Raw genomic sequence first — 17,719 nt, 5'->3', positions numbered from 1 at the left:
ACAAAATTATTTGACAGACATCATCATTTGGCTTACGAGTAGAAAAACTATAATTTTTTATAAATACCAGCTTGTGGAAAGTTCTCTCAAATGTTAACACTACAACAGCGTGCTTAGATTTTGTTTCTAATGTTTGTGTGTTTGAACTGCTGGTTCCCATTTCAAGTCACAGTCCTTTGAAATCACAGTTGGTTACTCAATAAATTACCTTAATGCAGCCAAAGCCACATCATGAGCTCAGCTAGGAAAGTAGCAGCATGAAAAGATCAAATTTAAACAATGGTTCTCATGGCACTGAGCTGCTCCTTAACTGTAGAGTTGGGAAGACAAATACAAAGAAGCCTTCATAATAGAAGCAAGGCTTGCATTAAAAAAACATGACAAAACTAACTGTTTAAAAATGCATTAATGGCACACAGTTATGAAACAGTGGAGAAAGCCCCTATCGAAAATGCTGGAAAAAATTACTGTGTGCCTTAGTTTCAATATCAAATCTGATGGAGGAGTAAATGTTAAAGTATGTAGCCAGATAGATCACCTAAAGGCTAGAACCTAAAAAACAAAAAGAGTTAATGCAATAGATTAGCTACTCTTGCATTGCTGGGGTGACACAGTGGCTAAGGAATCAATACCAACCTCCAGGAAAGGGTATCTGAGGACTGTTAGATGCTATGAACCTCCCTCTGGGCCCTCTCCTGGGACACAGGCCCCTGGGGAAACAACATTAAGTTTCACTGTTATTGTTGCTTCACACGTGGTGCTCCAAAAGCAAAGGCTCTGAAAAGGGGTGTGACAGGAGTACATGACTGGAGACCAGGCATCTCCAAAATCCCAAGCATCCTTATCTCCCAGAAGGCCACCTGCCCACCTGAATCATGGCAGTCCTAGAATCAGTGTGATTGGTAGAATATAAAGGGGGGGGGAGGAGGAAGAGGAAGGAGAAGGAGTAGAAAGACAAAGGAATAAAAATCTGTCCCACTTTCATACCAGACCTCAGGGAGCCCACGGAGGCTTAAAATCTGGCCGTAGATCTCTCAGGGGATTCCCCATCCATTCTAGAAGGACTGTTCTGGAACTATGTATCCAGAAATTCCTCATTCCACCTCATCTCTGGCATGAACATGCTTTGGGCAAACTGTTTCTTTCAGTGGCTGGTGTGGGTCTTCCAGGCTGTGTGGCCGTGTTCTGGAAGTTTTGTTTCTTAACGTTTCGCCAGCATCTGTGACCGGCATCTTCAGAGAGCAGGAGCACAGACTGAACATGCTCCCAAACACACTGGACACAAAATCCTATTTGAAAACACAGAGATACTGGACAACACCAACAGCCACTATACCAGGCTATACCGGGAAGCCATTGAGATTCACAAACACCAGCCCAGCTTCAATAAAAAAGAGGAGAGTCTAAAAATCAACAAAACCTGGCTACCAATCCTGAAAAATACAGCCTGCAAAAGGTCAACGAACTCAGCTCAACCACCAGGACGTGTGAGCAGCTCACACAATGAACATACTAATCACTCCCAGCAGCCACTCGTTAACAACTCAATAGAAGAAAAAAACCCTGCCTAATCCCCAGGAAGATACACACTATTCTGACCAAAACAAGCAGCCACTCGTTAACCCAAACCCCCCACCCCCCCCACACACACCCTAACCCCACCAATCCCCCCCCTCAGATCTCTATAAACACCCACAACAGGGTCACATCATCCTGGGCACAGAGAGAACTGCTCCTGTCTGTGCTCCTGCTCTCTGAAGATGCCGGTCACAGATGCTGGCGAAACATTAGGAAACAAAACTTCCAGAACACGGCCACACAGCCCGGAAGACCCACACCAGCCATCGGATGCCGGCCGTGAAAGCCTTCGACAATACATTGTTTCTTTCAGCCTCATGTTTTCCAGCTACAGCATAGGGGCAATAATACCTCCTTAACTTACCAGGCTATTGCAAGCTGTATAAGTAGAGCATTGTACCCTCTGTCAGTGTCCAAGATTTGTGGAAGTGAAACCATGCAGTACTTTGAAATACTCCTGACAAGGTGTCAGTGAACTATGTTGTTGTAGGAAGAAATCCTATTTAGAAAAAAAATGGGATCAAGCGATAGGTGTGAAAAAGAGATACAATAGAAGCATATTTGCCTTTACTGTATGCTCTCAGTTATGCCCTTTTCTCTCTGGTTAAAATAGATTGAAAAATCTGAAGATACTGCTTGACCAAAGTGCAACAGTACACTTTGTAAATTTACATATTATGCAAATACACATTATGAAAAATGGTAATTCTGATGATATTTTTCCTGCTCTTTAGAATAGTTAGCCTCCAGTCAGAGAGATTAGGAAAACTGAATTATCCATCCCACTGAAATATCATGTGGTGCAGAACAAGCAAAGGAAAGATGGTTAAGCAAGAAATCATTCAGGGGAGATTAGATTAACATTTATGCTTCATATAAGACTCTCCTCCTCCTGCACAATGATACAGTCATTCTTGAAACATGCCACAACAGAAGAAAACATGAAAGGTTTACTAACATAATATCTACAGTACATGTGAACTCCCCAAATAGAGAAAAGCTTGCTGTATGTTAGGGAAACATTCCATTAGCATCAGGAAAAGCTTCTGACAATAAGGTGAAAATGATTCTTAAAGGTTAACAATGGCTAGCTGCAAACAGGCTTAGTTTCTCTTTATGCACCTGAGCATCTTCACTACAAAGTTCTCAGAGACCATTTCAATTGCCAGTTAGACATGCTTAAGAGAACAATGCTTCCATTGCCGTTCTCTTAATATCTTCATCTTCTCCCGGACTTATCAGAACCAGAATCTTCCTGTGACCATTCAGGTCAGATTGGCCAGGATGGGTTTTCAATCAAGGGACTTAACAGATTGTTTGTTCTACCTTTTAAATATCAGCTTGTGTTTCTTATGACAAGCATCACAAGAAGCAAAATGGATCTGTTATTAACAAGATTTTCTCCACCCATACCCAACCTAAGGATTTATTTTAAATGCTTATATACCATTATAGCTCTGTAACTTAGTAGTGGTCAAACTGATGTTTTGTTGGGATCAACATCTACCAACCTCCCCAAACAAAGGGATCTTCCACAAGCAGCCTTTGCGTTGCTCTAAAATACATTTCTGTATCTGCACAATCCCACAAAATTAACTTCTTGTGAGTCAGTGACTGGCCCGTTTAGTTGAGGGTCATGTCCTCTGACCACAAGAAGACCTTTACTGGCTGCCTTCTCAAGTGCCACTGAATTGGGGATGCCAGAGATTCCACATGTATGTTGCCTGCGTGGCACAGTGGTTAAGACTGGAGAGACCTCAGTTCAAGTCTACTCTTAACCCAAAAAAACTCACTAGGACCCTTCCTTACTGAAGCAGAAAAATTAGAGGAAGGAGGTGCTATATATGCTGCATTGAACTTCCAAAGGAAAGTGAAAAATATAAAATGAATGAACGAATGAACGGATATGCTCTTCTACTGGGCCTAGCCTCTAACTAGCAAATTTTAGCTGAGTTTGTAACAGCAGCCATTTAAAACAACAGGAGTTGACTGGTGTGGGTCTTCTGGGCTGTGTGGCCGTGTTCTGGAGGTTTTGTTTCCTAACGTTAGGAAACAAAACTTCCAGAACACGGCCACACAGCCCGGAAGACCCACACCAGTCATCGTATGCCGGCCGTGAAAGCCTTCGACAATACAACAGGAGTTGAGTTGGCTGTGAGGGGAAGAGGAAAGCTTAATTTGGAGGATGTGGTTTTGTCTGACAGTTTACAAAATTCTCAAATGAAACCCAGCATCCATGCAGGACTTGGGGAGTAAGAAGCCAAAAGGTCAAGATGATGGGGGTGATCGAGGCTTCACCTTTTTTTTTTTTTTAAAACATGTGGGGCTTTGATTGCATGATAGTGATTCCCATCTTGACTTTTTTGAGGTACTCCCTCTCCATGAATAACTCTGCACCCATGTGACATTATACTTGCAGGATAGGGAAGAGTGGTCAATCAGTGTTTTATGGTGGCTATTTGCTCTCTCTTCCCTTTAGCACCCCCTTTGGTGTCCCCTAGAATGTGCAGCGCCAGCTGCAAGTGAGCTAAAAAAAATCTTATCTCTCCATTCTTAAGGGTACTGCAGTTTATTCTATCAATTCATTCTCTATTTAATAATAGACTGGCCAGGCTAGAAAGGCCTGATCCCTAAAGCCCAAAGTAAACTTTCCATTAACTTCCCTATTGTTTACCACAGTCCTTAGTTGTGAAAACGACTACCCACACACACACACACTTAGCTCTTAGTGTGAATAAAATGGGTAGAGGAGGCTACTGCTCTGTCTGGTTTAAGCAAGGCCAGTCTCAGAGTGCACAGATGGTAAATGCCAGCTCTGGCTTCAAAAAGCGACAGGCTGCCAGTCAATAAGGAGACAGCAGGCGCAGCAAAACAATCAATCTATTGCTTTCAAGGAGATCCAGACACTCTGACTTCAGTGGAAGCCTGTTATTAAATGAAGTATGCCTTAACTTAAAAAGAGAAAGAGATTTTCTCTCCAGAAAATGCCTACTACACTTTGTTTCCTTGATGATTCTTGGCAACGAGCACTAATTTGATTTATTAGAAAGGCTGAGAACCACAGGCTCAAACCATCATAATTCTCCTTCATCAATCAAGAGCTCTCGAGTGTAGTATTTACAATGCAATGGTGAAAATTAGCATGGAAAGGAAAAGGGTGGACCATTTTGCCTTGTGACCTGTATTCCTGGACTTGCTGCTAAGTAAAAAAAAAGCCTCATAATTGCAGTCAAACCTTTGTATTCCTGAGAAGGTTGGCTGGTAGGAGAGAAATAGTCTAGGAAAGAATTAAGAAGCTGTGACCGCCAACACTATTAACAATTATGTCACCTTCCCCAACTTGGCCAGCTCCGTATGTACTAGGACAATAACTAGACTAGAAATTTGTGATGTAGTCCCAACACACCTGGATGGACACCAAGATAGATAAGACTACATTGTCCATGTGCTAGAAGGAAGAGATGTCACAACCACAGGCTTTGTAGTCCCCCTGCAAAAGGTAAGTACATACAGCAGCACAATAGAGAGTCCAGGCCTCTTTGATTTTGTTTTAGTGCAATTTAGAGCTTGAAACTAATTGATCCTTCCTATTCCTGGATTTTAAGTTTGTTTTGAAACTGATTTTATACAGCTTTGAATTGGGTTTGTAGTGATTTCCATTATTTAAATATTGTATGCATGATTTTCCGTTGGTATGAATTTGATTTCATAGCCTAGTGAGGTGGATAGAAGACATGATTAATTAAGCAGTACAGAAAAGCCATAAATAAGTAAGATAAAACCCACTCTGGAAAAATACCTGAGGTAGGCAGCAACTTTACAATCAACAACTCCTCATAATACTTGTGCAAAGATTAATCATTAGCAAACATGTTTGTTAATTAACTGCTGATTTTAACACCAGATGTGCTATTTTTGAAAAAGGATTTTAATTAAAATATATTTTAACCATCACAAATAAGAAAACATAACACTACCCATTAATAATACATATATTATAATATGTATATATTATACGTGGGTGTGCATATGTGTGCAGTTCTTCTCAACATTAATCTAGCCTGTACATACACAAATATACTCCTATTGCTAGGCCAGATTAGTGTTGAGAAAAATCAAGAGTTCCTTGCAAGAATCGAAAATGAATAATAATTTACAGCCAGAGTGTCTATGGCTATTCTTTCCCTAGACCAATCACCAATCTTTCTGAAAACAAGAAAATCATTCTAGATCACTGAGATCTTTTGTTCTGGGCAATTTATCTGTGAGGTTGTAAATGTTATAATTAGAACAGCAACACCAAAAGAAAGAAAAAATATCCCACACATTCTCAATGCAGAGTAAGCATTGGGGGGGGGGGGGGGGCGGAAGCCATATTATATTTTTCTATGCTGCATGAAAAGTACAGGGAGATGGCTGATGACATTATGACCTGGTAGGTTTCGTGTGTGTGTGTGTGTGTGTGTGTGTGTGTGTGTTGGCTCGGAGAGCTTTAACTAGCAAGATTAATGTCTTCAGCATTTATTTGGATGAATGGTGGATGAATGGTGGGGGAGGGGGTGTTTAAGAAGTTGCATTGGAGTCTTAAGCACCATAGAGGTTTAAGACACCCATTCTACCCTTTAAATCCCTTCAAATGGACAAAAAGAAGGTTTGGAGGAATCAAAGATTTTGAGGGCTGCAATGGGTTTCCTAACCATTGGCAAAGCTTAGGACAGCCATTTGGTTCCCTCAAGTCCCCCCCACCCCCACCCCAGGCAGAAAAAGACCTCAAAATGTTAGCTCCATTTAGTCTGGTGGGCTCTGGAGACACTAATGGTTGCTCAGTTATGACCATATGAGGCCTTCAATTCACGGGTTACTCAACCTGTTCTACTGCAGTTTTGAATCTATTCCTCCTCCTCTGCTTGTTGGTTATTTTGCATTCCTCTCTTCAAACAAAAGTTTACTGGAGTTCATATATTTACAGATTATGAATTCATCTGATTTTGTGCAGAATTCATAATCTCTGAATACATTATTTGTGTGTGTGTGTATGCATTTTTCCAGTCTCTCTAGGTTTCTCAATGAATATGATCTTGAACAATATGTACACATAAGGAAAATGCAAGGTGCACTGTGGTAGAGGCTGTAAATTCAAATTACAATCAAATTCTACTCCATAGTTTTATCACATCGTCCAAAACGTTAAGTGCAATTAAAGTTCTGAATATAAAGAGAGGCATCCCCTTTGTTCCAGCCAGCTGTCTGCCAACGATCAATGGCGTTTTTCACAGACTGTAATTAGGCAGCCATTTATAAAGGAAGGAGACAAGAAGCCACGAAGGTCAGAATAATATTGTTTTCTTTTACTGCCTTTATTAAAGGTCAGACAACAATGGAAAATAATACGGTTTTTTACAGTTATACTCTAGCTCCTTAAGTTTTTCATCTTGCAATTTCATAAATATCTATTGTAAGTATCTGGGAGTTTTAATTTAAAAAAAATAATTGTCCCTTAGTGTGAAGTCAAATGATACCTGTAGGATAGGAATAGATAATGTAGCTCCCCCCAGACTTTTTGAATTATAATGCCCAGAATCCTTTGCTATTGATCATGCTGATAGCATTGAAATCTAAAACACCAGGGACAAGCTCACTCATGCCATAAGGCAAGAAAAATTTTCTCAGATAAATTCATCTTGTGGTTGCTGGGGATGATATCCTAAGGACCTCAATCTCTTTTTTCACCTGTGGATAGAAGAGTGGTTCTTTTTTGGGTGAAATAGAAAGAAAACTCAATTGACTTTGCCCCTTTGACTTTAGTCCTTCAGCAATAGTAATGATGAAAAGGAACATGTGGACGATGAAAAGAAACCAGGAAATCTCTGCCATTAATTACGTAAAAAGCCCATTGTTAATCTCATTTCAAGGAAGAAGTCCAGGCATACTGAATTTTTATCAACACTGCAGCATTCAAAACACTATTATTTGCCTCCCTCCCCTTTTCATATTAAGTAACATGTCACCTTCTCCATACGGATACTGTTTAGCCCAAACTTTTAGAAAACCCAACAATCCTCCTTTTTGCTACACTTCCTATTCTGAATCCCAACTCAAAAGTTTTTCCTGCCATTGTTCAATGCTGGGTTCAGGCACTGCACTAACCTAAGGTGGCATGATTTAAGTTTGTAACAAGAGGACATTGCTTTATTTAATCCCCAGGGGATTGCTTTACTTAATGCACAGTGAGGCATGCAGTATTTTTAATTTATTTATGTTCCTTTCCTGCCCAGCTCTCAAGATGTAATGGAATGGAGCTAAAAGAATAGCACTTAGTAACTCTGCTTGAAATGGTGTTTACCATTGTGGGAACAGTCTTCCTCTGAGTTAGGGATGCAAAATGTCAAGTTTGGAAATCACATGTGGTCCACCAACATTCCTGGTGACAGGATTGAAAAAGCCTTCCTACCACCACAGGTAATAGCAGGAGGTTGTTGACAGCACTATATCTAATCCTTTGCTTCTGCCTTCTAGATGTGGCAAACCTCAACCTACTTGGAAGAAAAAAATGGCAATTTTCCCTCTGTCCCCTCATTCCCTTCCTCCTCCTTGTCTTCCTCTTGGAAGAGAACAAGCTGCTGCTGCAAACCTGCAAAATATGCAATTCAGCAATCCACTCAGCTGAGTAGATTTTACAAAGAAGGCTCTATCTTGCCTTCTGGAAGTCTCATCCATCCAAAGTTTATTTAGAAGTTCCTTCATGTGGGGATGGAACGTTGATTTGGCATGGAGCTCATTCTCAAAGAAATAGTTATAAGCTTGCAGCCCACCCAGTGTGAGGACCAGCTGCCTATCATGTCAGAGGGCAAGAATGGATGACATCATCCTCCACCTGTTCCTATAATGCTGGGAAGGCAACCTCCACTTAGGCTTCTTTGCTCTGCATCAAAAGTTGTGTTTCTCCCTCTCCACTGTGCAAGTAGGGCCATCTGGTCTGCTTGTAGTGCTTCATTCCATCTTACACAAATGTTTCTGTTCTGATTTGCTGTTGTGTGCTCTGATGGGGATGCCACTCCCCACTCCCTGCCTTTGATGGCCATTTTGTACCAGGCTGCTGGGCTGCCTTACCATGAAAAGGTGGACCTTTGTCTTCTTTGGAGCAGAATGTTCAGCAATAGCACAGTGAGCCGTAGGCTCTTCCTTCCTCTGTGCCTGGTGTTTTACTGGTCGAAATTGACAAGAGTTGATGAGTTCTGCCAAGTTTCCCTTCCAGCCCAAGTGGCAGGAAGAACTTTAAACTATTGTGTGTTTTGTTTTTTTACCAGTCCTGAAGACGATGCACACAGAACAGAAAGTAATTGGTGCTTGCTTTTCTAGCATGGTAGGAGGGAAAAGAAGCAGGGGATTCCAATTATTGAGGAGCATGCCAACTATAATCCAGAGAAAACACCTGTTTATCATTGTAGAGAAAGGAGATGAAATCTGGAAGGGATTTCTTATGCCAAGTTCATTTCCAGATGGTTTACACATGGAAGACTAGAAGGAGTAGAAAGAAAATGCTTTCGATTACCACTTCCCAAAGAACACCAAACCTCCTGAGATTCTTAATTCTTCGCCCTCCTAGCCTCTGCATTCTTTAAATTCAAACAGAAGAAAAAGATCAAGGATCACATTAGAAAAGTAGCTATTCTCCCTTCATCCTGCAAAAACAAAACAAAACAAAATGTACTCTGGCTTCCTTTCTGAAAGCAGCTTGAATATAGTAACCATTATAGCCACTCCCATGGCCAACCTGCATAAACTAGTTATTTATTACCTCAGGTAATGATCTCTTGAGTTTCAGCGCAGAGCATGTTCAAAGTTCCCTGCAGAGCATATGGTTGGAGAGAGATCATCTGGACCTTCTGCTTGGTTGTATGTAGGCAGGTCTTCCTCGTGCCTCCTCCTTTTCCTTTTTTTCTTCTCTCCCTCTCTTCTTGAGTATTTATCCTTAGGTAGAGATATCTGGCTAATCTTGTTTGGACTCAGAAACCAAGCAGGGGCTGGGATGTGCTTGCTTCAAAAATGATTCCAAACTCACATGAGCCCAAACACAGCACCTCTCTGCTATTTATTAAAGAGCCATTTTTTCAGACTTCCACACAAACTTGGGGTATTTAATGAATAGTAAACAGGTGCTGCAGTCAAGCTGGAGTGAAGTCCAAAGCAGTTCTTCCAAATCATTTTCAAGTATAGCTGTATTGATGAGTGCATGGATAGACTACTTGAGAATACCAGGCCTCCAGGTAGACTGTGAAGTGAAACAAAAACATATTGGAAGAAGTCAAAGGCAAATCACCTTCAAACTGTTGCCAACAACCCTTAAACGATATACCCATGAAATCACCAGGAGTCAACCTTGACTCTAGCATAAAATTACCTTTGCTGAATACAGATGTTTAACATTTTATCTCTCTTAATTATTACAAATATATAAATAAATAGCTGCATTGTTTTGAGTTTGTGTGCTTCTTGTTTACTTTTTCCTGTTCTTTTTCTGTTTTTTATTGTCAGTGTTTTGTTGAGGTCTATATGTTTCAATAAAAATTTAAAAAGAGAGTGAGAAGGAAAGGAAACCATGGGAGGATAGAAAACTCCTTATTTCTTTTTTCTCCCTAATTTTCCACTCAAAGCTGCACACCCTCAAAATGCTTTCCTAGGAGAACCAGCAATTTAGGGAGAACAATTTTGAACTATGAATTTTGAAATTAGATAAGGTTAAGAAGTTTTTCCCCTTTTCTTCATTTGAGCTAGCAGTTTGTTAATGCTGATTTTAGTGCTTAAAGTGGGGAAAGAAATTATGAGCAATAGTTGTTTTGATTGAAGAGTCTCTACTCAGAATGGAATCTCCAATACTGTAATGAACATAGAAATACTCTTACCTGTCAGATATACTGTATCACCTCTACACCAAATGGGTTCTGCTGCCATTGGTCAGCAAGGCCAATCAACATGAAGATAGCAACTGTGTTTGTGTTAGTTTATTTAATTTACTACATGTTATATGCTGCTGACTATTGAGGTTGTAAACCAAGAATACTGAGAATAAATTAAAACTGCCAACACTGAAAATCCTTTTTAAAGAGATGTGTGCAACTGAACATACGCCAATACAAATGTTGCACAAATGAACAGCATCAAAGTTATAAACTTGGTTCGAGCAGAAGTCAAAGGTTATGGGGACAACCTTTTTGCAGTTAAGGACTCCACTTTACATTATTTTCCAGCGACTGAAAGCTTTAAAAGGCATGGCAGTGACTTGAGGCCACAGTCACTCTTTCAAATTCCAAGGCAAAAAGAATACACAGGAATGTATATGGGTTACCTGCCTTGTTGTTGTTCAGTCGTTAAGTCGTGTCCGACTCTTTGTGACCCTATGAACCATATTGCGCCAGGCCTTCCTGTCCTTCACTGCCTCCCTGAGTCTGCTCAGTTTCATGCTCATTGCTTCAGTGATGCTATCTAACCATCTCATCCTCTGCCGTCCCCTTCTCCTTTTGCCTTCAATCTTTCCCAGCATCAGGGTCTTTTCCAAAGAGTCCTCTCTTCGCATTAGGTGACCAAAGTATCTCAGCTTGAGCTTCATTATTAATCCTTCCAATGAGCAGTCAGGGTTGATTTCCTTTAAGATTGACTGGTTTGACCTCCTACAACCCTTTAAACTGAACAAGTCTTTTCTTGGCATGGCTGCAGCTGCAAAGGGCAGTACACAATCCCAAGAAAAGAGGCAACTACTTTCAGGAGTTGCAATCACTGCTACATTTATGATCCTGCACACTCTGAAGCACCTTTTGCCTTCCAATGGGAAGCACTGCACAGCCTTATCCTTGTGTTTTGAGTTGAGATGGAAATGGCAATAGATGTGGTAAGCCTCTAATAGGCTTAACACACTTATTTTTCCTCGTTTCCTATATATTGAAAAACTGCAACAAAATTATTCATTGGTGTGCTGCTAAATCCTGATGGTACAGTTGGAGGGGGGAGGACTCTGGCACTGCAGAATAAGAGGCTTGGTGGCCAGATGCAACCCATGGGTTGTGGGTTTCCTTAGACCCCAATTTTTGGGCTGACAAAAGTTACCAGATGGCTTTGGGCTACAGTCTAGAAACTCTCCTTTAGTTTATGTCCTTTGCAGAGTTGTTCTTGTATAGATAAGGAAAAAGAAAATCCTAATGGCCCTTTTGCTTAATAACTGAGTCAACAGTGGGGTGCAGGTAATGTGAATTCTAAATCTATGTTAATCAGTTCAGCCAATTAGTACAAAGGCAGTTAGATCTAGATCCATAAAGACTCTGGTCTCATTGGGGCTATATTAAATCCTCCTAGTCAATTAACTCTCCCTGCGTTGTGCTACATGAACCGAAATATGAACTGATCCTTTCAACTCCCATGTTCTTGACAAGGTTCTATTGAGGCATCAATAAGGCTTTCTAGGCATTCCATCTTTATGGTTATTTCAGTGTTCAAGCATGAGAGTGAAAAGAGGACAGAAACTGGTGGGGAAAGTATAGTTCTTTTGAAACTGTCTACAGTGGTGTCAACCTGATTGTACCACTGCAAAGGAAGAAAAATTAAATTATAGGAGGTAAGGATGGAATTGACAGTCTCCATTATGGCAGTTCAGTTTGTGGGCTGAAAATGTGGCTGCTGGATGACCATTAAATGATCTAGGATTGGGTGCTGCCAGATAAAGATGAGTTAATTGACTGGGAGAGGAATAGCTGGGTCATTAGTGCAGGGCAAAGAGGGCCTATGTGGATGCCATCTTGACCCATTGGAGGAAATTTTAAAAAATACTTTTAAATATAGGAGACAGGATTATTAAGTCACTTAAAGTATGATGGTTAAAATGATGCAATATCACTTTCATCTGGCACAATGGCTATCATACTGCATATACTCTTCAGAAACAGTATTAAGGTATTTCAGTAGCAATCCATCAGATACAACTCAAAGGTTGTGTTGATCAGAACATTAGTTTCTGTGTCCTTGTTCAAGAACGTCCCCTCCCAGATCTCCAGCTCTATCCTAACAATATATGGCATTTGATTTCTGAACTCTCTGAATGTCAGAAAATATACTGTATCATCAGCATATGGTGGCAGCTTCAGTTGAAGTCTGAGCTATGTGAATCTCCCCAGTCGATAGAAGTGACTCATTGTCTAAGATAATTTATTATGCCATCTCAGGTCATTTAGTGCAGTGAACACTGAAAATGCAAAATAAGATAAATATAACATGAGTGTGTCAGGGAGAAAGATTGATGAGAGACACAGAACATGTCTTAATGGAGCGGCAAAAAGACCGTCATCTGGCAGACATCACCCTAGGGAAGAAGATAAAATGAATGGCTAATAGACGTGGGGCAACATGGAAAAAGATGGACCATGCTGTTCCCCCAACCCAGAAAATTAGGCCAGAAGAACCACGTACAGTGTAGGCTTCAATAATAATAGTGATAGGTGTGATGTTAACAGGGCACAGGAGAGAGGCTTCTCAATGAAAAGCAGGAGTCATTTTAAAAGCAAGATGCCTGTGCTGAGAGGCTGGTCTGTAATCATGCCCTCTAACTGAAAATCTCCCCTTCCTTAATCTTGTTATTTGGGAGCAAATTGTAGAGTATTATTGCAGACATGAGCACAGGGCTAAATTCTAGCATAACAAATAGGTTGTAAGGCCTGATCTGAAGCTCAAATGAAAAGGAGGGAAGGAAGGGAGGGAGGGAGGCAGGGGGATGGGAAGGCAAGTAGGACTGCATTTGTATCTGTAAATGTGCTGCAGGTAATGATATTGTATCACATCAAGGAGTACACAAAGAGAGGATTTGTCCTTAGTATCTTAAGTTTGTATAATAGCAAGCACTACTCAGAGTAACTAAGCCTGAATAGGAGCTCTATTTCATATTGGCTAGGAATCATGTGGAGCTAAGATGCAACTATTAGTGTTGAGCTTCTTGTCAAGTTATGCTACACAGAATCTAGGAATATTACTGTCTTGCTCTGGAACCTACCTTGATTTGTTCAGAGAACATCGCTCTGAGTTTCTTCAGCCTGTTTTCCCTTCTAACCAAGTAAAGTTTCCAAATTCCTATCCTTCCAGGCTCACTTTCCATATTCAGAACATGGCTCTAACTGAAAGCAAAGCTAAAAAAAGTAAAATGGGGAAATTTTCCCTCAAATCAAGTTCAGTTCCTAGAGACTAGATGATGGAAATGTCCATTTTAGATGAGGACACTTTGCTTCATTTGATTTTCTACTGAACACCTTTTAAAGATAACTGGTTACTTTTATTAGTACTGACACATAATTAACATATCCTCTGCCATTTCGCAGCAGAACAAGTATTAAAATATTAGTGTTCATTATTTTGTTAATAGAAACACAATAAATGTTTCAGTCATCACCTGAACTTTCCCACAAATTACTTTTGACCTATGTTATAATTGTTTTCAGTACTTTTTAAATATAACAGCAGAATGCAATACTTCCAATAAATAAATATTTTACACATTTAAAAACAATACAATTATTATACAATTCAGGCAAATTCCTATTTTCTGTCCCAATTTTTCTTTTCCTCTTTTTATATGATCTGGGTATACTCATAACAAACATTATAATTATGATTACTCTTTGACTCTCACTAAGGTTCTTTCGGAACACCTTCCTTTAAAAGTCTGATACTTACAAATTTGTTACAGGTCATAAACATCTTTTTCCCCCTTAAGGCAAATTATGGGAAAATTCAAAAGTCCCAAACAAGGCAGCACCTGTGTCATTAATTACTGAAAAACTGAACATATAGCAATCTTGTGGCTTTTGACTTTACTGCCTTATGAAAATAAAATATTTAGAACAATCCCCAGATCTCCAAATCGAGAAGACTGTTTTAGACCCTGTAAATTTACAAAGAAATAGCAGATGTTACATGCATGGCTCTGTTCTCCTGCCTTCATTTCAGTATTCATATCCCTATTTTTAATGTTTTATGTTATTTTCCTCAGCAATTATGGCTAAAATATTTATGGACCTCAGGACAGCTAATTTATCAAATCTATGGTTCACCAGACTGAGCCCCAGAGTAATAATACTGAAACTGTAAGAACTTTCATTTAACATTTCCTGGCTTTATACAACTGGAGGCACTTTCTTGCCTTATGGGTAATCAATATGGTGTAATTTAGTAGTTTACTTGTTCTCTGAAGAGAAGAACACTGAGATGGCAAACCCCAACCTATGGGTTTCATGGAGATTTTCTGCAACCCATTTCTGGCCCCCAACACCACAGGCAGAAAGGAGGACAAGCAGCAAAATGTGTGTCACATCATGATGACATCATGAACTTCTCCCCTTATGTTCTTGTGTGTGACATAGCAATACAACTGCAAAAGGGCAGAGCGTGTGTTACATGATGTCATTTTCAGCATCATTAGGGCTAGGACACCCCCTGATCCCTTAGCCAACATTCAACAGATTTCAGCAGCACCATTTTGGCCTCTTTTGGGAGGTGGGTTTAACAGTGGTAATGTTGTTTCCATTCTTCCACCTACCGCCCCCTCTCCCGCCAAAATGAAACCCCAGCCCACAGAGCAGACAATTTTTCACTTTGGATAGGTTTAAAGAATGAGAATGGGAACAATCTGCCTCTGAGAAGCCTCCTGCTCTTACCCCACCCAACACACGCGCCAAAAAAAATGGACCACATCCCTTCTGGGAAGTCACAGCATCCCCAGATGGCCTTCTGTGTCCCTCTAGAAGGTTACGAGGTAAACTGCAGCCCCTAACCCTTCAAACATTGCCAATCCCTGGAATAACAACTGTTGAAAATGTTTCCTCTCTTGCAGACATCTTTGGGGGTGTTTAGATCAAGATTCTGTTTTCGAGAATGAAAGCTTTTTCTTCAGTAAAAGGCCACTAGCTAATCCAGATTGATCTAGTGTTAAAACAGAGGCCTCCTCCGAAATCCACTGAAGAAAACAATTGCAACCTCATTCTCTTTCCTGAATGCCTCTTTCACCTATCTGCACTGAAATCTTAAGTTCAGCTTTGAGTTTCCAAGAACCTCACAAGCCTGGACGCCAGATCTGCTCGACCAAGTGCAGCAACATATATTGCCATTATTAACCACATTAAGACAGTCAGTAAAACAGATGCCATTTGGAAACACAAAAGCAAAGAAATCAGCATGAGTGCTTCATAGAAATAACCCTGCTGTGCCTCGGCCTCCAAGCACAATTGTTCCTGATTAGGGAATCAGTGTCACTAGGCAACAGTGCATCCGATTTGAACACTGCCATCTTGTGCAGGAAAAGGTAGATCTGTTCTGGTGAGAAGATGCATTTTATCTGTCAAAATGACCCCTGTTGCTGTTTTAGGTAAAGACTGCTACCTAACCATACTCTCAAGGCAAGATTCATATGGGACCTGGTTGTCTTTCCAGCTCAGTGTTATAATGCACAACTAGAAACATGGAGCACTGCCAGTAGAAAACAGATATAGTCCTCCTTGGTCATTTCTTGAAGCACCTGAATGCTCATTGCAGGAATGGATTATATTGACTGCTCCACCCTTGGTGTTCCATGCCAGTCATTCGGCCATTTGGGAATGCAAGGCTACATGTCTGAGGTCTTATATCTGCTGACAAAATCAGCAACCCATGAAAAGGGAACATCTAAATCAGAGCTATCAGGTCATGCCTTCAGAGTATTTTCTACCTGAAAATAGCTTCTGCATAAACGGACTGCTCAGTTTAAATCTGCCACTGATCATGCATGGAAGAGTAAATGCTAAGCAAGTTTTGGACCACTAATGAACGTAGAGGAGTATGGAGATAGCCTTGAGAAGGAATGCAAGGGCAATTATGGAAACACCAGCTTAATTGTGAATGAGAAGAATGGGTGAGAAAGAAACCCAAGTCTGCCCTGCCTTGATTCTCTTCAGCACAAGAGGAGAGAGAGAAACTCAGTCAGACTTTCACGATTCTGTTATTATAACCCGCAACTATAGAATTCCAGTAGTCTTAGAATCTGTTTCTTGACCTAGCCTACCTCAAAGGGCTGACAGTGACCATGGCTGGGTCATTTGAAGTGCTGTGCATAGATGTCTTTTTGGTGTGAAGCTGTTGGACACACCCCAATGAAAGGATACCAAATCTTCCATATTCTAAGGAAGATACATTTTTACTTACTTTGTTTTGTCCTACTGCTTTCGCATATTGCTTTATTCAGAAATTAGAAAGATGCAGGATCCAAGAGATATCTATTTATCTGAATGAGCACTTGAAAGGGCTAGTTGTTTTGTCTCAGGCCATGCATTCACAAACACACAGAGAGGTTTGCAAACTTTACTAGGAAGTTCTTAAGCAATTAAACAAGTGGCAAAGGAAATGTGCGTGCAAACACACACACATACACACACACAAGACAAATCAAGTCCCCCAAAGTCCAGCAAGCTTGCCGAGAGAGAGAGTCCAAATCCAAAGCAACAGGCACAAGAGTGGTCAGGCGAAGTCCAAGGGCCCAAAAGTCACAGAAGGGTTGTCAGCCAGTCAAGTCGGGAGTCAAGGCACACAGAGTCTAGGTGAACGAATGGTGGTTGCCAACGGAGAGGCTTGAGCTCACTGCTCTTCCTGAACAGAAGCAATGCCGGTGTTGCTCATTTGAAAGGGTGAGGTTCCTTTCCTGCAAGGAGCCTTGCAGAACGCCTTTGCTGTGCTCTCCTCTCCACACAGCGAGTCCTTGCACTGGGAGTGGGGGCAGCTCAGATTTCTCCTCTTCTGAGACCGGGGCAGCTGTGTCTCCTGGTTAACTGGGTGACACAGCCTCCTCTGCCTGCAATCCATAGGCAGCCATTCGTCCGGCAACTCAGGAATTGGCCGCTTTATTTATTTATTTATTAAATTTATATGCCCTATATGGTTTTCTTGTCAGAATCTGTCAGCCCTCCCAGGTAAACCAGATAGGAAACACAACTAGATGAGCTAATTCTACTTTATTGCAAGGCTACATTAACAGAATCTTGCAAGTCTGAAAGTACAATTCTCCTGCCTTCCCTATTTACTGCCTGAGTAAACCTTCCCAAGTTTTTTTTTCCTGGCTATTACTCTGTTGCTGACTTCTTTC

This window comes from Python bivittatus, unplaced genomic scaffold, assembly GCF_059951505.1.
Source record: "Python bivittatus isolate LINGU-HERP-01145 unplaced genomic scaffold, Pbiv_v1 ctg000480_np1212, whole genome shotgun sequence".
Lineage (NCBI taxonomy): Eukaryota > Metazoa > Chordata > Lepidosauria > Squamata > Pythonidae > Python > Python bivittatus.
The sequence above is the reverse complement of the archived record's forward strand: the minus strand, read 5'-3'. Positions refer to the sequence as shown.